At 35.4% G+C, this 13,807-nt stretch overlaps 1 protein-coding gene across 2 annotated transcripts in view; it reads left to right on the forward strand.

Moving 5' to 3' along the window:
• The window catches only part of ESR1 (estrogen receptor 1), a 368,696-nt gene that overhangs the window by 177,067 nt on the left and 177,822 nt on the right, over positions 1-13,807 (forward strand). The window lies entirely within an intron of this gene.

Raw genomic sequence — 13,807 nt, forward strand, 5'->3', positions numbered from 1 at the left:
TGTCCAGGCGGGTCTCAAACCCGCGCGCTCAGGCAATCCACTCACCTCAGCCTCCCAAAGGCGCGGGATTACAGGCTGAGCCCCCGAGCCCGGCTCATTGTATTCTTAAGAGTCTCATCTTGAGGAACATTGCGTCTAGTTTTGGTTACCCTTCGGTCGTGGGAGAGAAAAAATAGAAAATGTGTAAGTAAAGTCATGGATACATGTAGTGTTTCAGAATGATGCCAGAAAGGGAAAGACCAATGATTATGCTGCCTGCTGATCGTAATGGAGAAAAACTTTCTGAAGGGGGAGAAACTTGGGATGACTTTAGGAGAACAAAGTTTCAGTGAAAAAGAATAGTGATTTTGTAAATAGCTAACTTTTTTTTTTTTTAGTTGGAGTCTCACTCTGTTGCCCAGGCTGGAGTGCAGTGATTACGGCTACCTCAGCCTCGACCTGCTGGACTCAGGCCATTCTTCCACCTCTGCCTTCCAAGTATCTGGAACTACGGGCATAAGCCACCACACCTGGCTAATTCTTTTTTTTTTTTTTGTAGAGACAAGGTCTTGCCAAGTTGCCCAGGCTGGTCTCGAATCCCTGGGCTCAGGCAGTCCTCTTGCCTCAGCATGGTGTGAGACAGTGCACCTGGCTAAAATAGCTAACTTTTAGTTCATTAATATTTCGACGAAGAAGGAAGGAAAGGAAAGACCAAGAATGGAGATCACAAAGAAGGCATGGTTGAGTGTTAGCAAGTTTACAGTAAAAGTTTCCTTAGTTTTCATAGTTGAGATTTGGAATTCAGCATTTGGAATAAATTCTCTTGGTGAAAGATGAAATGTTGAATTTACGCATTGTGTGATCTGGGACTGTGACTTTAGGTTTTGAATGTCTGAAAAAGCAACTTTAATTCAAAAGATAATTAATTCCAAGAATTTAATAGTTATGTTCACAAAATGACACTTTGAGTCATAAATGGATTAAATATTTAAGGAATTCATCTTTCTTTGTGCTGTTGGAGAATTAGTCAGGCTTAATTAAACTCACAAAAAACTTCTTAAGGTAACTTGATAAATGACAGAAATATAACAGCTATATGAGAAAAACTTAATTTGAAACAGTGGAGTTCAAGTTTAATATTCTTCTTTGATGATTGTAGGTAGGTTGAGCACAGGCTCTTACATTCTTTCTGAAAACTGAATAATCAACCTGTGAATATGTCCAAAACATTTTAAAAACAAATTTGAGAGTACCCATACATTGACCTCACTTCATACAATTCTGTTTTATTCTAATTAATATCCAGATACAGTCTGGCTGCATTAATATAAATTATGTATACTTATTTATAATCTAACAGACATTCTAATATGCAAAGGCAAAATAAAAGTCTCCCTACTGTTTTCAAATAAGAATCTTGATAATTTGTACACAGCAGTCTGTGCATGCATGCATGCATGCATATACTTGTACATGCATATTTATGATATTTATGACTATCAAATTTGTATATTAGTTTTCTAGGGCTGCCATAATGAACTACCACAGACTGGGTGACTTAAACAACAGGAATTAATTTTCTCACAGCTCTTGAGGCTGTAAGTCCAATATCAAGGAAAATTGGTTCTGTGAAACTTCTCTCTCAGGCTTGTAGATAGCCATCTTTTTTTTGTGTCCTCATGTGGCCCTTTCTCTGTGTCCAAGCACTCCTGGTGTCTCTTCCTCTTTTATAAGGATACCAGTCTTTTTGGATTAGAGTTTAACCCTTATGACCTCATTCAACCTCAACTACCTCCATAATGAACCTATCTCCAAATATAGACATATTGGGTGTTAGGGTTGCAACATACAAATTTTGTGGAGACACTTCAGCTTATAACACACTACCATAACAAAAACCACAGACTGGGTGGCTTAAGTAACATAAACGAATTTTCCCACAGTTCTGGAGGATGGAAATCTAAGAACAAGGTGTTGGCGAGTTTCATTTCTCCTGAGGTCTCTGTCTTTGGCTTGCGACGGCTGCCTTCTCTCTATAACCTCAGATGGCCTTTTCCCTGTGCATGTAGAACGAGTCCTATTCTTATAATGACATCTCTCATGTCAGTTTAGGGCCCTACCCTTAGACCCCATTTAATCTTAAAGACCTCATTAAAGATCCTGTCTCCAAGTAAAGTCAAATTCTAAGGTCCAGGGAGTTAGGGTTTCAACATATGAATTTTAGGGGTACACAATTTGGTACATAACAGTATCTCATAGAGATTACTTAATGATTTTTGCATATCTCTCTACATATAATAAAAACATGTAGCTTTCTGGCAGTTTATTTATGCACATTGTATTAAGTTAAACTTTCACAAAACTATAGCCTGTGAGAACATCTCATTCTAATTATATGTAAAAAGTGCTTGCCGTAAAGCAATCCATTTATTGTATTTCTGCAACATGAGATACCACACATGACCTCAGAATACCTTCTGTAACAATTTCTTGAAAATCCCACTGAATAAAGACTTCATTTACAATTGGAAGTAAAACGATAACTAACTATAAAATTTATAGTGTAAAGAACAGCTGGGACTGAATAAGTCCTTACAACATTTTCCAACAGGTTTTACAACAATCCAGGCTAATTACTAATTAGGATATTGAATCTCTACCTAGGAAATCAAAAATTTAGTTTCAGATAAAATAAAATCACATATCTGATTTCTACTTTTCGTGCAAGACTGAATCCATTGACTCAAGATGTATTCTAGAGATCTGAAAAGAAATGCATGGCTTATCTATATGAAGTAACAATTTTAATCTGTTATAATGCTTCCCTCCCCTGAACATCCCAGCATCATTATAAGATTTGGTTCTGAACCACGCCAATTCAATAAGATGCAGGAGTTCAGATGCACTCCAAGGGATGCGCTTTGCCATCTTAGTGTTGGTCTCTCTACCTATGTTGTTTTTTCCTCTTCATTTACCTCTTTCCCCTTCAACCTTAGGTTGTAGATTACAGATCTCTTCAAGAGTGAAGTCTTCCCTGGTCCCTCACAGCTATGGAGGCTAAAAGTTCAAGATCAAGGGACTGGAAAATTTGTGTTATAGCTTTTGTAGTCAACAACTCTTCTCTGAGCTCTCATAACTCTTATGTTCAATGTCTGTCTGTCTCTGTAGTCCATAAACTCCATGATGGCAGGGGCTCTCTGTGTCTCATGTATTGATCTCACCCTGGAAAAGTTTCATAGTAGGTGTCCAAAATTTTTTTTGCCTGAATGAATGGATTCAATTCATTTAAATAGTTATTTGTTTAAGTTTCTTATATGTGAGCCATCAGAGATAAAGCAAATATGAACAGACCCCAGTCTCTTCATTAATATTCTCATAGAAAGAGAGCAGTTGTGTGTGAAGCGGCAAATAAAAATCCAGAGGACAGGTTGAGACTGCCTCGGTTGGACAATGGCTCAAGTAATAAAAAAATCACAATGAGACTCCAGAGCTTTAGCTTAGTCCAACCCAGACTGTTACTCAGATCATCTGATTTCTAAGGTGTATATTGTTTCCCACGAATTTGGCATTCCAGCTTAGTTTGATGGGAAAGGGAGGATTTAAGAAGTGAAATCTTTAGTTCCGATACTGGCTCCTCCTCAGACTTGCTAAACAACATCATTGAAGTCACTTTTATGATAATTTCTACTCAATGAGTTTGTCTTGAAGATCACAAATCATGAGATGTGAAAATACTTTACATATTTAAAGTGCCACACAAGTGTTGGCTATTACATATCTTTTCTGTCTTAAAAACAATTCCTTAGTTCAAAACTTTATCATGTCTGAGCTCTGCTATTTTTTTTAGTTGAAAGAATGAGAATGACAATTTCATCACTTCTACAGAGTATAAATATCTAATTCCTTTGTGGAGAATAAAAACTTGGCTCGGACACGTATGCTGTTTTTTTTTTCTTTCTTGTCTATGCTGAGTGTAGCTGCAAGATGAGTGAAATTTGTTGCTTATCATTTTATAATGCTAGAGATTTACATAAATTTGTGAAAGTTCTTTCCTTGCAATAAACTCAGAGGCATGTCTGAGGCAAGGTTTAAATTTTGCAGAAGAGGAAATTGACACACATAAATTAATTGATGTGCAGGACTCTTGAAATGACCATGCTGGTTGTGTTTCCCACACATTAAGAAGAAAATTGAGACAAGCAGTAATTGTCAACTTGTCTTTATTTATTTTTATGTCAATGTTGCAATTTATTTTTTAGAAATATTCCAAAATAAATCAAAAAATCAATGTTACAATTTTAAAGTGAGAAAATAACATTCTACTAATATATGTATAGGATAATATACATATGTGTCCAGAATAACTCAGAAACCCAATGAATAACTAGAAAACAAAATATTTCCTTGTTGCTTAAGTTTTAATATTTATCACCATGAGTTACTATAATTTACTTTAATGATGAGACGCACTGTCACTGAAGGAATTGGGATTGGAATTTTCTTTAATCCTATGTTGGCTATCTTTTACTAAAAGTAAATAACCAATTATTAATGTAAATGATGCAAATAATGCAAATAATGCAAATTAATAAATTAAGAACATAGATAGTACTTTCTTGGGATTGCCCAATAATTGCAAAATAATTGTAGCTACATGTGAGTTTAAGTTTTTTTTTCAGAAAGCAGGTTGGAATGTTCATGTTTAGGATTTGATTTCAGAAAGTTGTTAAAGGAAAGTTATTTGTTCTTTGTGAAAGAGATTCTGGTTGTTTTAAGCAGCAACCTATATGATACTAAAAACACATTTTATTAATTCCTATCATAGGTATTTAATTTATTCAAAACTTTATCATGTTATCATTTTTCATTTGCAAACAAAGAAATATTTGAATCAAGTAGTTGAATCATATATGGACCTTAAAGAGAAAGAGTTCAATGTTTTGCAGCATTTTAAAGCAATCAGACTCTTTTTCTGCATGTAAAAATAGATACTCGTCTATGAAACAGATAAATCTGATTTGCCATAGCCTCTCTTCACTCAATGTGGAGGTCATGAGAAACTTCTTGGGACCCTGAAGATCCAGGAACACACAGTTGGCAAACCACCAATCAAATCTAACTTTTTCATCTGCTAGATAAGAAAATCAAGGCCCTGAAAGATGCGTGATATGCTTAAAATCTTTGAACTACCTAGCAAATGAATTGAGCCTGGAATCTTAGATTCTAGTCTCAGAGTTTGTTCTTTTTCCAGCACATCTCTTTACTATGTTACTCCATGCTACCACTCACATTCAGCATAAAAAAAATTGATAAAAAATATGGTAGCATATAATTAAGTTAATACACACAAACACATACTGCAGAGAAAAGAAATCAAGAGTAAAATAAACTACCTTACTCTATTTTTCCAGATGCCAGATAACAGTGATTTATCTGTTGACCTGGGGAACTAAGGGAATTTGACCTAAGAGGTTCATAGCCCACCTACAGATAGATTTCTATTTCTGCTTTAGTAGTGGTGACAGTGGTAGTAGCAGGAGTGTGGAATGTGTCAGGATGAGTTCTAGATTGTAGAGTTTGAAGAAAAAAGCAGGTGGATGATAACCATACTGGTGTCAGATTATATGATGAGTGAGAAACCAAGATAGAGGGATTATTGTCAAGCAATTCCAAGGAGAAAGGAAATTTACATGTCTATTGTTTTAGCATGGGTGAAAGCAATGAGATGACTAAGTAGTTTTTCTCTCCAAATTTGGTAAAAATGAGAGACATGTCCTGATATGTAGTGCCCTCCGTCGCCGAGTAGAGATGAAGGCAGGTCATGTGGCTGTCAGTTCAGTTGGGGGAAGGCTGAGGGGAGGCAGCACAATGATCCCTGTAAAGACTGTGCCACCTCCAGAGATCTTCACATAGATTGAGCAACTTTCTTAGGGATTCGGAGAGTATGGTAGAATTTGTGCCCTAATGACTACTCCAGCAAAATGATTTTTGTCAAGATCACCAGTGAACTCCATGTTGCTAACTTCAACTGTCAATTCTCAGTACTCATCTTCTTGACCAATTATCAGCATTGACCCGGTGGATAATTCTCTCTTCCTTAATATAGTTTTTTCCCTTAGCTTCAGGACAATTCACTTTCTTAATTTTCCTTCTACCACCTTGGTAACTTGTAGGTCTTCTTTGCATGTTTCTCCTCTTTCTCTTGAGCTCTTAATGTTAGAGTGGCCCAGGAGTTAGTTCAGAGACCTCTTTTCTTCCCTGTCTTTTACTCAAGTCCTTGGCAATATCATCTAGTCTTTCCCATGGCTTTAAATATCATCTATCTGTGGATTACTCCCAAATTCATATCTTCAGTCCAAACCCGCTCCCAAGTCACTGACTTGTAAATGCAACTACTCATGTATCTTCTTTACATGGGTGTCAAAATAATTAAAATGCTTCAAACTCGATTAACTAATACCCGAGTCTGTGGTATGTTCCCTCAACAAGGCTTAATCTGCAATCTTCCTCATCTTCGCTAATAACTCCATATTTTGAATTGCTTAGGCCAAAAAACGTGAGTCATCCTTGATCTCTCTCTTCCTTTTATACCTCACATCCAAGAAATTATGATGGCTCTACCTTCAAATATTTTCAGAATCTGACCTATTCTTCCCACTTTTATTATTGTCAGTTTAGTCAGAAACACCATCATCTTGTGCCTGGATTATTGCTGAAGCCCTTCCTGCTTCCTTCTTTCCCTGTAGCCAGTTCTCTCTACAGATACATTTCAGATGTAAATCAGATTGCACCACTTCTCTTCTCAAAACTTTGTGTGGTTTCCTTTTTCACTTAGTCAACATCAATCTGGTGACCCTGAGACCCTACATTATCTACCTCTTCTCTTCTTCCCTTCTTCTACCATCTCTCCTATTCCCCTCTCTCGGCCACTTCACCGTAGCCATGTGGGCATTCCTACATGTGAGGCCAACTTCTATCTTAGAATATTTACTCTAGCTGTTCCCCCTCTCTCTATCGCCTCCCTCAAGCTCTTTGCTCTATATCTTGCTATCAGTGTGGCTTACTCTAAACATTCTAATAGTTTGCTTCCCCCATCCCACTGTACTCTCAGTGTCCTTATACCCCAGCCCTGCTCTACTCCGTTATTTTTCTTTTTATATTTTTATTTTAAAGTCGTGGGTTACATTTCAGGGTTAGGTATACAAATGGTCATTATACAGGTAAAGTTTGGGCCTCCCTTTGGTTCACACTTCACCTGGTTTGAGATCATGTTCCCTTGTTGATGAGGTGTGCCCTCCCCTCCCTTCCCTGGCAGTTTCCCACTACTGCCAATTCCTTTCTTATAGTATTATGATAATTGCTTTTGAGTGAGAACATGTGGTACTCAGTTCTTTGTTTCTGTGATAGATCACTGAGTATTATAGCCTCTAAGTCCATCCAAAGTTGCCGCGAAGTCCACATGTCTATCCTTCTTTATGGTTGTATAATGTTCTATCGTGTATATGTACCATATTTTTAAAAATCCAGTCCACTTTCAGTGGGCAGCAGGATTGGGTCCATGTTTTTGCTATTGTAAATAAAGCTGCAATAAATATGCATGTGCAGCTATCTTTTTCATAGAGTGATTTGAGTTCCTTTGGGTATATTCTTATAAGGGGGATTGCTGGGTCATATGGAAGGTTGATTTTTAGATCTTTTAGGAATTGTCACACTGTTTTCCATAGAGGTTGTACTAGTTTACACTCCTACCAACAGTGTAGAAATGTTCTCTTTTCCCTGCATCTGTTGTTTTTTTGTGTTATTGATGATGACCATCCTGACTGGAGTTAGGTAGTATCTCAGTGTGGTTTTTAATTTGCACTTCTTTGCTGATTGATGAGTCTGAGCATTTTTTCATGTATCTGTTGCCTACTTGTGTGTCTTCTTTTGAGAAGTGTCTATTTATATCTTGTGCCCACTTTTTAATAGGTCCGTTTGTGTTTTTCTTTTTGGTATATTTGAGTTCCCTATTTTTCTCTAACATTTTCATCCTCCACTGTACCATATAATTAATTCTTAAATTATGTTGCTGACATGATGTCTGTCTCCATTGCTAGAATGTAAGCTCCAGAAGGGAGCTCACAACCAATGAAAGCAGGTTGGCATTTTTTGTTAACTGATATAATGCAAGCACTTAGATCAGTGCCTGTGTATAATAGGGAGTCAATAGAGAGCATAAATTAATATAATGAATTAATAGAATAAACAAATACAACTGAAAAGTAGAAGTGTAAAACTTTGAATAGTTTGAGAATCAAGAACTCTGTTTTTCTAACTAAGGGAATATCTGCTTGGAAGTTAGAACTCGTATTTAGTTCATTTTTGCTGCATAACAATCTCACCTCAAAATCTCAGTGGCATACAATGACAAATATCTGTGACTCACATGTCAGGGAGCTAGGCTAGCATACTGTGCTGATGTTGGGTAGACTCACTCACATGGCTGGAGGGTTGTTGGTTGTTTTGGCTGGAGAAACTGGGAAGATTTCGTTTTCTTTCACGTCTCTCATCTTCCAGCAGGCTAGTGCAGGCATGTTCTCATGATAATGGCAGCCACACACACACAAAAGAGCAAGCCATACATTATAAGCCTGTTTCAAGCCTTTGCTTGTATCATATGATGATGTTCCCTGGGCCAGAGCAAGTCAAATGGTTGAGTCCACAGGCAGAGTGAAAGGAGGCTTGAGTTATATGGCAAAGGTTAAAAAATTGGGGACATGTTTGTAATCTAAAATGTAAGCTTTTTTTTCTGATTTTGAACTGATAAATAATTGCAGAGTCATGGAATCTAAGACTTAGAAGGGACTTGCGGGCTTATCTACTTTTTTCTCCACTAACTGTAGGAATTCTCTATGCAACATCTCTGACAGCTTGTGTTGGAGTGCAGAATACAGATGTGTATTTTATCTTTATGCTTCTCTTATGTACATGATTAATAGACACAATAAGGCAGAAATAGACAAGAATAGATGTGAGTCATTACATGGGTCATTACGTTGGAAAAATATGGGATAGTTTTAGATATGCTAGATTTCATTAACTTGTTCAAATGCAGATTTAGTGTATATAAGTGTGTTATAATTGTTAATGAATAGAGATTGAAAAACATCAAATGTAAGGCTAATGCAATAGTTCAGTAAAAGTTCACTGCATATATAAAATTAACCAAATAATATTGACAATCATGTCTGTGTTTTATTTAAGTTATAGTTAGAATGTGATTTAAATTTTTAAAAAGCTTATTTTTAAGTTTACAAATAAAAATTATAATTGTAAATAAATTGTATATTTATCTTGTTTGATATGGCTAAATAGAGCTAATTAACACATTCATTACCTCACATACTTATTTTCTGTGGTGAGAACACTTAAAATCTACTCTTAGCACTTTTCAAGAATACAGCATATTGTTATTAACTATAATTACCATGTTGTACGATAGATCTCTTGAACTTATTCTACTTATCTAACTGAAATTTTATATCCTTTGATCAACATCTCTCTATCACCTTTCCCTGACATCCCCAGTCCCTGGTAACCACAATTTTTCTCTCTGCTTCTATAAGTGCAATTTTTAAAAAAATGTTAGATTTCACATATAAGTGAGATCATACAGTATTTGACTTTCTGTCCTTGGTTTATTTCACTTAATGTAAGGTCATCCAGGTTCATTCATGTTATCTCAAATGATAAGATTTCATTCTTTTATAAGGCTGAGTATATTCCATTGTGTATATATACCACATTTCTTTATCGATTCATTTATTGATAGACACTTAGGTTGATTCCAGATCTTGGCTATTGTGAATAATGCTTCAAGGGATATGGGAGTGCAGATATCTCTTTGACATATTGACTTCATTTCCTTTGGACATGTACCCAGTAGTGGGATTGCTGGATCATATAGTAATTTTATTTTTAATTTTGGGGGGAACTTTTATATTGTTTTCCATAATGGCTGTACTAATTCTTACCAATAGCATGCAAGAGTTCTCTTTTCTCTACATTCTAGCCAATACAGTTATGCATTGTTTAATTATGGGACTACATTCTGAAAAAGATATCAATAGGTGATTTCATCATTATGTGAACATCATAGAGTGTACTTACACAAACCTGGATGGGATAGCCTACTATACACCTAGACTATATGGTATAGCCTATTGTGCCTAGGCTATGTACCTATACAGCATGTTACCGGGCTATAATTTCTAGGTAATTGCAAAACAATTGTAAATATTTGTGTATCTAAACATATAAAAGTTACTGTAAAAATACGGTCTAAAAGATAAAAAATGGTGTACCTGTATAGGACACTTCCCATGAATGAAGCTTGCAGGACTGGAAGTTGCTTTGGGAGAGTCAGTGAGAGAGTGGTAAGTGAATGTGAAGGCCTAGGGCATTACTCTGCACTACTGTAGACATATAAACACTGTACACCTAGGCAACACTAAATTTAAAAAAAAAATTGCTTTGATAATAAGTTAGCTTATTGCTTTATAACTTTTTAATTTTATAAACTTTAAATTTTTAAAAAAAACATTTGGACTCTTGTAATAAAGCTTAGCTAAAAAATACAAACACATTGGACAGATGTACAAAATTTTTTTTCTTTTTATCCTTACTCTATAAACATTTAAAAATTAAAAAAACAAGCTGGGCTCGGTGGCTCAGCCTGTAATCCCGTGCCTTTGGGAAGCTGAGGTGAGTGGATTAACTGAGCCCGCGGGTTCGAGACCTGCCTGGGCAGCGAGACCTCATCTCTACAATAATCAAAAAATCAGCCGGGTGTGGTAGCACATGCCTGTAATTCCGGCTACTTGAAAGGCTGAGGCGGAAGGATAGCCGGAGCCCAGCAGGTCGAGACTGCGGTGGCCGGGAGCGGCCACTGCACTCCAGTCTGGGCGACAGAGTGAGACTCCAACTCAAAAAAAAAAAAAAAAAAAAAAAAATTAAAAAAACAACTTTTTAAAATTCTTTGTTAAAAATGAAGACACAAACACACACATTAGCCCAGGTTTGCATAGGGTCAAAATAATCAACATCACTGTTTTCTACCTTCACATCTTGTCCTGTAGGAAGATCTTCAGGGACAATAATGGGCATGGAGTTGTCATCTCCTGTGATAGCAATGCCTTCTTCTGGATTATCTCCTGAAGGACCTGCATGAAACGTTTTATAGTTGACTTTATTTTTTTATTAAGTAAAAGTATCCTCTAAAATGACCATACAAAGTATAGTACAGTAAATATGTAAACCAGTAACTTAGTGGTTTATTGTTATTATAAAGTGTTATATACTGTACATAATTATTCGCAATATACCTTTTATGTGACTGGCAGCACAATAGGTTTGTTCACACCAGCATCACCACAAAAACTTGAGTGATGCATCGCACTATGTTAGAATGGCTACTTTGCCACTAGACAATAGGAAATTTTCAGCTATATTTTATTCTTATAGGACCACCATCATATATGTGGTCCATTGCATGACTGTACTTGTTATCTCTTATCTTTTTGATAAAAACCATTTTAACAGATATGTGGTGATCTCCTTGTGATTTTAATTTGTATTTTACTGATGATTGATGATTCTGAATTTTTTCATATACCAGTTAGCTACTTGTATGTCTTCTTTTGAGAAATGTCTACTTAGGTCCTTTGCCCATTTTTCACTTGGGTTGTTTACTTGCTATTGAGTTGTTTGAGTTCCTAATATATTTTGGATATTAGCCCCTTATCAGGTCTGTGACTTGCAAATATTTTCTTCCATTTTGTAGATTGTCTCTATACTCTCTTGATTATTCTTTTGTACTACAGAGACTTTTAGTTTGATGCAAGTCCATTTGTTTATTTTTTTGCCTGTGCTTTTGGGATCAATATCCCAAAAATCATTGTTTAGATCAATGTTATGGCACTTTTCCCCTTTGCTTTTTTTCTAGTAGTTTTACAGTTTCAGGTCTTATGTTTAAGTCTTTAATCCATGTTGTGTTGGTTTTTATATATGTTGTGAGATTCTACTTTCATTCTTCTACATGTGGGCACCATTTATTGAAAAGACTATAATTTTCCTATTGTATGTTCTAGGCACCTTTGTCAAAATTTAATTGACTGCAAATGTGTGGGTTTATTTTTGGGTTTTCTATTCTGTTCTGTTGATCAGTGCATTTTTTTTTTATGCCAGTACCATGCAGTTTTGATTACTGTATAGTGTAGTATATTTTAAAGTTAGGGAGGGTGATGCCTCCAGCTTTGTTCTTTTTGCTCAAGATTGCTTTAGGTATTCAGTGTCTTTTGTGATTCCATATAAATGTCATTGGAATTTTGATAGGAATTGCATTGAATCTGTGGATTGCTTTGGGCAATATGGACAGTTTTAACAATATTAATTATTCCAGTCTGTGAACATGAAATATATTTCCACTTATTTATGTTTTCTTCAGTTTCTTTCATCAATATTTATAGTTTTCAGTGTATGTGTCTTTTACTTCCTTGGTTAAATTTATTCCTAAGTATTTTTTTTTTATAGCTACTGTAAATGGGATTGCTTTCTTGATTTTTTATTTTGGATAGTTTGCTGTTAGTGTATAGAAACATTACTGATCTTGATTTTGTATCCTGAAATTTTACCGAATTTGTTTATCAGTTCTAATAGTGTTTTTTGGTGAAGTCTTTAGGGTTTTCTATATATAAAATCATGTCATTACAAACAGGGACAATTTAACTTCTTTTCCAATTTACATGCCTTTATTTCTTTTTCTTGGGTCATTACTCTTGCTAGTTCTTTCAGCAGTATGTTGAATAGCAGTGGTGAGAGTGGGCATCCTTGTCTCATTGACCTTAGAGGAAGAGTTCTCAACTTTTACCCTTGAGTGTGATATTAGCTGTAGGCTTGTCATATATGACTTTTATTATGTTGAGGTATATCCCCTCTATGCCTAATTTGTTGAGAGATTTTTATCATGAAAGAATGTTGAATTTTGTCAAATGCATTTTTGTGCATCTAATAAGATGGTCATATGGTTTTTGTCTTTCATTCTGTTAATGTGGTGTGTCATTTTATAGATTTGTGAATTTTGAACCATCTTTGTATCCCTAGGTAAATCCTACTTTATCATGGTGGATGAACCTTGAGATATTCTGTTAAAATCAGGTTTACCAGTATTTTGTTGTGGATTTTTACATCTATATTTATTATGGATATTGGCCTATAATTTTCTTTTCTTGTAGTGTCCTTGTCTTGCTTTGGTATTAGGGTAATGCTGGCCTTATAAAATAAGTTTGAAACTATTCTTACCTTTTCAATTTTTTGGGAGAGTTTGAGAAAGATTGGTATTAGTCTTCTTTCAATATTTGGTAGAACATTGTTGAAACAAAATCCTTTGTGATGTTGTCTTTCTTTGATGAGGAACTTTTTATTACAATTCAATCTTCTTACAAACTCTTGGTCTTTCCAGGCTTTCTATTTCTTCATGATTTAATCCTGGCAGGTTGTATGTGTCTAGGAATTTGTCCATTTTTCTTCCAAATTATCCAAGTTGTTGGTGTACTATTGTTTATAGTAGTCTCTTTTGCTCTCTCGTTCATATTTATATGCAATTAGCTATAATATTTCTTCTTTCATTTCTGATTTTACATATTTGAGACTTCTTTCCTTTTTGTGAGTTTGTCCAGCAAAAGATTTGCCAATTTAGTTTATCTTTTCACAAAACTAACTCTTAGTTTTGTAGATCTTTTTTTTTGAGTTGGAGTCTCACTCTGTTGCCCAGACTGGAGTGCATTGGCCT

Source organism: Carlito syrichta, unplaced genomic scaffold (assembly GCF_000164805.1).
Source record: "Carlito syrichta isolate Samal-C Ts95f unplaced genomic scaffold, Tarsius_syrichta-2.0.1 Scaffold308114, whole genome shotgun sequence".
Classification (NCBI taxonomy): domain Eukaryota; kingdom Metazoa; phylum Chordata; class Mammalia; order Primates; family Tarsiidae; genus Carlito; species Carlito syrichta.